Raw genomic sequence first — 11,121 nt, forward strand, 5'->3', positions numbered from 1 at the left:
GGGTGCAGCACACCAACATGGCACAAGTATACATATGTAACAAACCTGCATGTTATGCACATGTACCCTAGAACTTAAAGTATAATAATAAAAAATAAATAAATAAATAAAATTGATAAGGGTAGATTTTCAGTGTTCTTACAGCAAAAAGAAAAAAAAAAGTATGTGAGGTATTACACACATAAATTAGCTCAATTTAGCCATTCTGCAATGTATACATATTTCAAAACATGTATACAATTTTTATTTGTCAAAGAAAATAAATTGTTTAAATAAGGAAGCTCTTATATGCTGATATATGACACACAAAATGTTACCAAAAAATGCAAAATGCAAAATCATGCACATGGTACACTATCGTTTGATTTTTAAAAGGAAGAAAAAGCAAAAATATATATTTGCATATGTATATATATAGATATTTTATGTCTGGAAAAATACACAAGAAACTAATAACACTGTTTTCTATGGGAGGAAAAACTGAATGGCTGAGGAACAGAGATGTGAGGGGAATTTTTCCCTAAATGCCCTTGTAAGCTTTTAAAATGTGTAATCATGAGAATATAATATCTATCCAGTTATTCTTTCCCAAAGAATAAAATGAATATACCAATGAGAAGAATTCTGTGAGAAAATGTATACCTTTCATTTAGTTCACCAGATTGGAAGTGAGGACTTTTCAACAAATATGTTGGGAATTGGTCCTGATTTGGGTTTTTGCTTTTGACTGAAACTTGGACACTAAATAACAGATTTCACATTTCTCTCTCTTGACAAAAGAAAAAGAAGTTAGTAAACAGTTTATGGTCTCTCTTTTCCAAGACTGTATTTTAATTATTTACCCAGTAAATAGAAAAATACTTTCAATCCAAAACCTATTTAAAAGAAGAAAATATGTGGTTTAGAGTAGAACATTTGTGCACAAGCCTTTTCTCTTTTTCCATTTAAGAAGAAAAGATTCCTGTGACATTAACATTCAGACAAGGCTCAGGAAAATTCAGGAATAATCACACTACAATGATTTCTCTTTGGAGAACAAAAGCAATGCTCAAAAAAATAAGAAAAAGAAACTTTCCAGCCTTCACTCCATAAACACATTGCATGCAAAAGATAGGTTCAGCTGCTCAGAAGTAAGACGAATCTGATTCCCTGAGAGGAAAGAAAACTATTAAAATTGCAAAACCTCTCCCGCCCTGTTATCGAAATCCAGAAGACCTTAGAGAACACTAGTTTTAAAAATTATAGAATGCAGTGAGACCTATGAAGAAAGTAAGACAAATAATTGCTTTTCTTTTCTTTAAAATTGCTTCCCAGTCTCCTATTTCTACCAGTTAGGAGCTAAGAGACAGTCATTTATTTATTCATTTATGATTGAAACCCATGTATTCTCTTTTTCTTTCTTTTTATTAAGTTGAAAGCTTCAAAATTAAAAAGGCACAAAAGAGTATATGGGCCGGGCGCACTGGCTGACGCCTGTAACCTCAGCACTTTGGGAGGCCGAAGTGGGTGGATTGCCTGAGCTCAGGTGTTTGAGACCAGCCTGGGCAACACGGTGAAACCACATCTCCACTAAAATACAAAAGAAATTAGCCGGGCGTAGTGGCCCACACCTGTAGTCCCGTTACTCCGGAGGCTGAGGCAGGAGAATCGCATGAACCCGGAAAGCAGAGGTTGCAGTGAGCCAGTATCACCCCACTGCACTCCAGCCTGGGCAACAGAGCAAGACCCGTCTCAAAAAAAAAAAAAAAAAAGAGTATACAGTGACTAGTTTACCTCTGACTTCTATCCCTTAGTAATCAACTTCTTAATTCTTGTGTATCCTTCTGGAGATTTTTTTCTTTTTTCTTTGTTGAGACAGGGTCTCAATCTCTCACCCAGGCTGCAGTGCAGTGGCAGGATCACAGCTCACTGCAACATCAACCTCCTGGGTTCAAGCAATCCTCCCACCTCGGCATCCCAAAGTGCTGGGATTACAAGCATGAGCCACCATGCCCTGCCCTCCTAGAGATACTATGTATGGGTAAAAGAAAAGATGGTTCCCCCCTCAAATATAAATTTAAAAATCAGAGGATCTTCACATAACCCTAACTCCTTATATTAACACGTTACTGTTCTATGAAGCAATCTCTTCTTTAAAAAATAAATTTTCAATACCTCCTATATAACTCAAAGGTAAGAAAGAGCTATTTGGCAAAAAGAAATAGGATGTCTAGAGAACTAAATTGCATATGATTTTATAGCAAATCAACTCACTGAATTTCTGGTCCAGGATTCTGACCTGAAAAACCTGTATAGATCTTCCGAGTTCCCAGCAGGAATAATTTTGCAGAAGTTTTATTAGCACTCCATGGAGATCCAAGGTCCAAAAGCCTCTTCAACTTAATTGAAGAGGGAGAGAAGAGGAAAGCGAGAAGTTGAATTCAAATGTTTGGTTCTTGTAGACTAGCAACAAGGAAGTGAAGACAGATGAAAGAGAAACCTTGAGTGCCTTGGATCTGTTAATCAGTAACTCACTTACGCTGGCAGTAAACTAGATCCCTCTGACATCCAGTGGCAATTGACTGGGTAAGGCTAGACAAGTTTGTAAGTCTCTTGTTCAGTGCAAAAGAACCAGCCACAGAGAAAAGAGGCTGCTTGGAGAATAAGCTACAGAAAACAACTAAAGATCAAAACCAAGAGAGCCCTCCAGGGACCTGTGTGGTGTCTGAGGCAGAGGCTGAATTCCAAGAGAGAGTCCAGCACCCACTTTTTTTGAAACCCTCAGCCTTTTCTTCTAGCCTGGAGTCAGGTACTAGGGAAGAAAGAAGACTTAGAAGAAGGGTGTGCTTTTTAAGGTGTGGCGCACTATTAAGAATGTTAGACTGCCAGGAGTAGTGGCTCATGCCTGTAATCTCAACACTTTTGGAGGTAGAGGTGGGAGGATTGCTTGAGCGCAGGAGTTTGAGACCAGCCTGGCAATATAGTGAGACCCTGTCTCTACAAAATTTCTTTTAAAAATTAGCAGAGCGGGGCCGGGCGCAGTGGCTCACGCCTGCAATCCCAGCATTGTGGGAGGTCGAGGCAGGCGGATCACGAGGTCAGGAAATCGAGACCAGCCTGGCTAACACGGTGAAACCCCGTCTTTACTAAAAATACAAAAAATTAGTTGGGCGTGCTGGCGGGCCCTGTAATGCCAGCTACTCAGGAGGCTGGGGCAGGAGAATCGCTTGAAACCGGGAGGCGCAGGTTGCAGTGAGCCGAGATCACGCCACTGCACTCCAGCCTGGGTGACAGAGCGAGGCTCCGCCTCAAAAAAAAAAAAATTAGCAGAGCATGGTGGCACACGCCCGTAGTCCCAGCTACTCGGGAGGCTGAGGGGGAAGGACCTCTTGAGCCCTGGAGGTGGAGGCTGCAGTGAATCAAGATCGCACTGGTGACAGAGCGAGACCCTGTCTCAAAAAATATACAAAAATAAAAGAATGCTAGACTTAGGTGACTTAGATATCCATCGCAACTCAGCCACCAGCTGACTGTGTGAATGATGACATTCCTGAGCCCAGTTTCTTTATGTGTAAACCAGCTCAAAAATACTGCAAATCTAAAACCAGCTCAGTACAAGCCAGTTGCAATTTCCCAATACCACAGCAGTTTTAGGAGCACCAGCTTCTGGAATAACTTAAGACTTTTTCAGCAACTGTCCAAGGCAATTCTGATCTCCAGTTTGAAAAACATTACAAAACACTACCCAGTCCACTCTAGCAGTAAATCTATCAATACTATCTCAAGAAAAATAATCAGGCAACATTTAGATAAAACCAATATCTAAATCTTAGGATGTCAGAAAGCACATATTAAAATCATGAGGAATCCTCTTAGACCCACCACAAGATGGCAACAATCCAGAATTGGTAAGTGAGCACTTGGATGTGGAAAAATCTCTACAGAACAGAACCTAAACACCACTTCCAAAAACATAGCCAACATCGTTTATAAACAAAGCCGTGAATGTTTTCTGGAACCAGACTTGAATTTACAGCCTCCTAAACTCCACGTAGGGAATGCAGTTTCTTTACTTGCCAGACAGCTTATCAGAAACTCTACCTGTCTGTACTTTGCAAAAATGGTGAATTTGAAAATAAAAATAACCCAGTGTTTGTCACAAATTTCCCGCCTATTACCACTGCATTCCTGAGTAGTAACAGGTTTAAATTCCAAGTCTGTTCCATGTTTGTCTGTCCCATGTTCCATCTTAGGCAAGAAACTAACCTGTCTGAAGCTCATCAGTACATAGGATGAGAATTCCTGCCTCTCTTGATTGTTTTGAATTATAAAAAGACATAAAGTAAGTGCCATCACATGTTAGGAATACATTAATGTTCATTTCCTCCTTTTCTTCCAGAACCCTGCAAGATATTTACAGAATAATAAATAACCAGAAAAGCTATCCCCCTTATGGTAAATCCCAATCATGCCAAAATTCCTCAGACCAGAACAGATACTAACTGAAAAAGGGCTTTTTTGCATTTGTACATAGTATGTGTACCATATGTGCTCTCATGATACACATATGATTATAAAAAGATATCGTCAGAAGGTAACCACTGTTGGCCGGGCATGGTGATTCAGGCCTGTAATCCCAGCACTTTGGGAGGCCAAGGCAGGCGGATCACTCTGAGGTCAGGAGTTCAAGACCAGCCTGGCCAACATGGTGAAACCCCATCTCTACTAAAAATATAAAAATTAGCCAGGCGTGGTGGCACGTGCCTGTAATCCCAGTTACTCCGGAGGCTGAGGCAGGAGAATCACTTGAACCCAGAAGGTAGAGGTTGCAGTGAGCCAAGATTGCCCCACTACACTCCAGCCTGGGTGACAGAGAGACTCCATCTCAAAGAAAAAAAAAAAGGTAACCACTGTTAATTCTACTCAACAATATTAGGTTAAATCATATGACATTGCTGATGCTTGACCACTTTATATTTATAACTATAGAAGTTTCATATAGTTGGAAATAGCAAATCTAGGGCAAGGATTCGAGGTCAGGAGCAGTGGTTCACAACTATAATCCCAGCACCTTGGGAGGCCAAGGAGGGAGGATCACTTGAGCCCCGGAATTCAAAACTAGCCTGAGCAACATAGTGAGACCTCATCTTTAAAATTTAAAATTGTTTTTAAAAAATAAAGCAAGGATTCAATATCTGTCTGCCCTCCCTAGATTTCCTGAAAACAACAAGATCATTAGAAATCAGTAACTCTGCGTTGTCATCTCCGTTCTGCCATTTATCAGTTGTGTCACTTTAAGAAAAAATCATTTAGCAACTTTGGGCCCTGGTTTCCAGATGTATACGATAAATATGGTAGATTTATCTTTTTCTGCTCTGTAATTTAATGACGATAATAAGGCATAGGCACTTAGGTTAGTGCCACCAAAATGCAGAGCTGGTAAGAACATTTTAAACTTAGCTATCCAAGTTCTCTTGGTTGTCCCTTCTGCATCCATCCTGGCCTCTTCCACTACGAAGCACAGAAGACAGAGACCTTGATGATAATAAAATAAAGCTGTGTAAACTTCTTCACAGGCTTCTTAAAATGCACTTCTAATTTGGCACACCCTACCACAGCAGTACTGGATTTCTCCTTAAACAAAAATGGTCACGGGTGTCAAAGAGATGTGAGTGAGTGTCCACTGAACTGTGTCTAAATGATTTTCCTTGTGACCAAAGTCAGCCTGGAATAAGCCCCTGCTAGTGAGAAGAGGGAACATGCTTCCCAGGCCGAGGAGGCATTGTTCAAAGTAATGAGTTCTGCACCACTTGGTCCACAATTCACAGCTGAGTCTGATTTTCCTAGACAAAGAGCAATAACCAAATGGAGGATGCTCTTCAGCAAGCTTCCCTGGGTTTATCATTGTTTTTAGACTCACGAGGTGGTGAAGGAAAGACGAGAGTCTCCCTAACCGTCTATGTCCTAGGAATGACAAGAGGAAATGTTTGTCAACCCTGGTCAACATTATACCAGGATTTTGTCATGGCTGTAATGGATTTCAAGAGTCTAAATTCACTAAAAATGCCTAGAAATTATTCCATCTCAAAAGTTAAAATGTTTAATACTCTATTGTATTCCTTTTATCCTTCTATCAATATTTTATATCCCCTCTCATTTTTTGTTTTTTGGTTTTTTTGTTTGTTTGTTTGTTTGTTTTAATCAGGGAAAAAATAGTTATGATCCTTCGGGCATGCAGACCAACATTCTTAGAAGGGAGCTGCAGAAGGTTCATTATGTCATGAAACACAGAGCCAGAACAAAGGATTACTGAATCATTCACCTTATCTTAATCTAAGAAACCTGAGAATTACAGGGTTTCTGTTTCTTCTGAACTAAGTGCTGCACTTGCCAAGAGTACAAGTTTTAGAGTAGAGTTTGTACTACAAAAATGTAAGCAAATAGGTGCACATAATGCTTCCTATCCTAGATATAGAGCCTTATCTAAATTACTCAAAGTTTCAGCATTTGCTTCTGAATCTGCAAGTCTGCGTGATTAGCACCAAATCAATCGTTCTCTTTAAGAGTACCAAAGGTAGTATCTTCACCCTGAACATCTGAAGTGGTGTTAGAATTATTTCAGGACTCACAGCTCTTAGTTCATTCAGAACAGAAATCTGGATTTATTCATCTTGCCTTATATATAACACATTCTCAATAAACATTTGTTGACTACATGAATAAATTAAGTAAAAAACATTTCATTAAGAATTTTCTCAGTAATTTACGTTAGGACACCCTAACAAGAAGCACTTTTATCAAATTCTGTGTTTATAATACTATCCCTTTATCTGGAAGACTGATTTTTAAAATAAATTTAATTGAAGTTGATGATGTGGGAAAATATATCAAACGGAAGCAATAACTTTAAACAGATTTTATTATGAATCTGGTACCACTATAAATCCTCGCTCTGCCCATCAATCTTCCCTCTCTTTGTCTCCTTCCCATTGCCTCTCCCCTGCCTCCCCCAGGTACTCCCAGTCTCATTATCCCATGATCTGTTAAAACTGAAGTTTACCTCCTGGAACCAGCAGAAACACATGTCACTGAGAATTAGGGAATTGGAGCCAGTTACAAGCCACCACATAGGGTCACAAAGTATCTGAACCTGAAAATTAAGAGTTTTTCTATTTTTCTAAACAAGAGAAAAGGGGAGAAACTCAGTTGGACTTATTTTTAAACATTTAAGCTAGATGGATTGCACAATGTTAAGCATTTATGACAAATGAGATGGGAGAAAACTTTAATAGCGTGTTACTCGCTAATCATTTGAAAAGTGGTACGTTGATTTCATTTGCTGATGGTGAGAGTATATTACCTTAAAACATCTACCACAAATAAACACTTGCTATTCTTGAAAACAAATTGCTTGAAACCGGTATGTAGCAAGACAGTACTCATGTATTACCTTACCCAAGGTATTTTATGCCACACTTCATGCCAAGAAGAGTAACTCCATTTTAAATTTGTATTAGCAGTTATATTAATTCTAACCAATGTTTAATAGCAACTAGGTACCAATCATACTGCCAAATATTGATGCAGTTTAAGAGAGATAAGCAAGAAGCTACCGCTCCTTCTACATACCCCCTTAAGATGTGTACTTTTGCCAAGTGCTAGGCTGTATGTAAACAAATGGGATTTAAAAGAGGGGAGAGGGCTGTCAAGATTCACAGTTTTATGAAAATAAAAATTATTCTTGTCTTCCGGGCACGGTGGCTCACGCCTGTAATCCCAGCACTTTTGGGAGGAGGGGGTGGGTGGATCACCTGAGGTCGGGAGTTCAAGACCAGCCTGGCCAATGTGGTGAAACCCCGTCTCTACTAAAAATACAAAAATTAGTTGGTCATGGTGGTGCACACCTGTAATCCCAGCTATTCGGGAAGCTGAGGCAGGAGAATCGCTTGAATCCAGGAGGCAGAGGTTGCAGTGAGCCAAGGTTGCACTGCACTCCAGCCTGGGCGACAGAGCCAGACTCTGTCTCAAAAAAGAAAAAAAGAAAAAGAAAGTGATTCTCAACAGACAGCTTGAGAAAACTGGCTTCTGTTAAGGCTTCTTGAAGCATTCTCTGCAGAAGATTTTAACCCCAAAGGTGACCAAAACGCTGAGGCAACTGAAAAAAACAACCGCCTCTTCTGGGAAGGCCTTTGTTTCTTTTCATTGGCATTATACTCTGGTCCCTTTCGCAGCGCATCTCCTTGTCATAAACATGCCAATAAACAGGACATGGGTGCTGCTGGGTTGTACAAGCCCTGCTCTTCACTTGGGTTAGGAGGCACAGATTTGTCCTTGTAACGCTCGAGAACAATCACTTCACTGAAGTTTTTAACTCCTTACCAGGAAGTAAATGTTGTATTCGTCTCCACTTTTCGGGATAGAGGGGGATTTCAATTGCTGCCCTAATAACTAATCTCTCACCATTTTCTTCTGTTCGTGATCAAAACGGTAACAAGGGAAGGGAAAAGTTGGTTTCTTTTTTTTTTTTTTTTAGTTGGTTATTGCTTTAATGCTGAACTCCCAACGTCATAATGTGATCACAAATTGATTCGCAGACGGAAACAAATAGAAAACGCCTCTGGAACGAGGGGAGAGGACGTCGCAGATGCTCAACAGGGAACTGGGCTTAGGGGCGCGCGGGGTGGCGTCTCGGACCCACTGCTCAGTCGCCAAGGAAACGCCGCGCAGGCGCAGAGCGCGCCGCCGTGGGCCAGGGTTTGCCTCCACCACCCCGCGCCGCTCGGGCGCTCCTCGTTCTTCCCAGGAAAGGGCAATGGAGTATATCCTCCTCGCGCTGAGCAACCTAGTCTTCTCTAAGAGGGTCCTGAGCAGGGTCACCGGGCGCAGGAAAAGCTGTGAGACTCCCCAAGTGTAACGGACGCTGCACTTCCCTTGCTGGGAAACGCGGACTTGCTCTCCTGGCGGCGTCTGGTGATCAGAGAGAGGGTCCCGGGACCCCGCATGAGGTGAAGCATCCTGCAACGATGCTGGACGTTCCACCAGACGAAATGCCACCCACCACCACCGCAAGGGACCCGAGAGTTACATTCTTTAGCGGACACACACACACACCCACATCCTTCTGAATTATGGGACCCCTAAGAGCAGCCGTGGCCAGTTCCCCGCGCGGGGGTTTGGAAGATCCCCATGCACAGCACTCACACAGTCCTAAAGAGGCGTGTCCAGGCTGTGGCTGCCGAGAAAGGAACTCGGGCCACCTGCTCACTCGCTCATCCGACTGGCGTACCAGTCCTCTTTTTCCTGCACACCCTCTTCTCTCCCGCGCCCCCCTCCGTTTCCCTCGAAAGCACTGACCTCCTCAGCTTTGAGTGTTCAGTAGATGAAGGACTCCTCGGAGTCGGTGGCACGGGGAGCCACCTCCGAAGTGCTGGGATGATGAGTTATTGGCTCCTGTGACTCCAACTCCAAAGCCCTGCCAAGGGCCAGAAAAGCCCCCCTAGAAGAGCACTTCTCCCCACTAGCCAGCAGAAGCCCCAGAAGAGCGGGGAAGAGCGGGGCGCCGCCGCCACAACCTGCTTTCTCATTCAAATCCTCACACTCACACAGGAGCCCCACTCCCTCTCGGCCCCGCAGCTTCCGAGGAAATCAGGAACTGGAGTTGGGAAGAACGGACTGGAGCGCCCGCTGCCTCCGCTGGCCCGGGCGGGATAGGTGTACGGAACCCCAGGGCTGCACCTGGAATCCTTGGCTTACACTCTCCTGCGGGGCTCCCCGCTTGGCAAGGGCCAAAAGCATTGGAAATGAAGTACTTTTACCTACCCCCCATCCCCCGCAAGTTTCAAAAGTTTCCAAACCCAGGGTAACCCCTTGATACTCAGTTTGGGGCTGTAGCTGGAGGGCCTCGGTGGTGAGCGGGTAAAGGAGTTGGAGAAACAAAAGTTGGAGGTGAAGGGCGCAGGGAATGGGAACTGCGTGCAACTTGCACCAAAGTAAAAAGTGTTCTGAAACGCCCGTCTTACCTCCTTTAAAAAAAAAAAAAAATTCTAAGAACATAGCATCTGTCAATGCTGCAAATTAAAGAGATCCACTTTGAGTGAAGTGCAACTAAAATTGAGAGTGTAGATAGTAACACTTTGCTTTTATTTATTCCCAGTCTCTTCATTTGGAAATGCTACTCCTTAGCATTAACAGGCCACTTATTCACTTAGATCCGTTTAGTGGCTGGTTGACTCAAGAAGGCAACCTGCCGGGAGTAAGAAGACGGCGGTGGCAGAGGAAAGCTTGCACAGAGCAGGCACTCAAGTGTAGATGAAACGATGAAATCTACTGAAAGCACTGACAGGATGAGTGACCAGCTTGGGGCGGATGCGGGAACCGCCACTAATCTAGACGGCCGCGGTGTGATCCGGCTTCTGGATTCCAGGATTTACATTTATCAGCCTTCATTCAACCTGCCCTATTGTTAGTTCAAAGCCTGGCTGGGAAGGAGTGGGGACGCAGCTCTTCACTCACCTTTCAGTTTAAAATAATCCTCCAATAAGAATGTCCTAGGAAAGCTGGCAGCATAGGGTTGGCAGGGATTTTCTGGGCTTAGTGACAACATAAACTAAAGTCATTTTCTTTTTTCATGCGTGAATTTGCCCAGGAAGTTACAAATGAGTAAGTTACAAATGAGTGCCTGAGATTGGAGCTCTGGGCCTTGGCTGCCTGTCTGCTTTGACAGACAGTTAGTGTGGAGGGTGGTAGCACTGTGACCTCTCAGCACAAGATCTAGGGTTTCACCTTTTCATCCCACTTAGCCGATACCATAGAAACAACCCATTTGTATTATTCAATTCAACAGAGGCAATTACAATGTCACAGCAAAGCACCATGGGCAAGAAGAAACTTTATCCTGAAAACAATCCTAGACTCTTAGAAAAAAGAAAAAAGCCACCAGAATACCCACTTGAATTTCTTCCTCCCAATAGTACCAGGAAGAAATCAATTTGGAAAAAAATATAGGTAACGTCCTTTGCCTCTGTAGAAAGAAACCCCTCCAAATTTACTTGTTTTTGTTTTTGTTTTTTTTACATGCCCATGCACAAGCCTCAATTTATAAGAAATTAAGTCATTAACCCTCTGCCTCCAAACTGCTTTTTA

The 11,121-nt window shown here is 42.6% G+C and overlaps 1 protein-coding gene across 1 annotated transcript in view; it reads right to left on the reverse strand.

Annotated features, from left to right (window-relative positions):
- Window positions 1-9,594, reverse strand: part of PLCH1 (phospholipase C, eta 1) — a 266,327-nt gene extending 256,733 nt beyond the window's left edge. The window contains exon 1 of the mRNA XM_011958994.1: window positions 9,334-9,594. The gene's annotated coding sequence lies outside the window, so the exon portion shown is untranslated. The remainder of the gene's footprint in view (window positions 1-9,333) is intronic.
- Window positions 9,595-11,121: the final 1,527 nt, after the last annotated feature.

Source organism: Colobus angolensis, unplaced genomic scaffold (genome assembly GCF_000951035.1).
Source record: "Colobus angolensis palliatus isolate OR3802 unplaced genomic scaffold, Cang.pa_1.0 Scaffold48, whole genome shotgun sequence".
NCBI lineage: Eukaryota > Metazoa > Chordata > Mammalia > Primates > Cercopithecidae > Colobus > Colobus angolensis.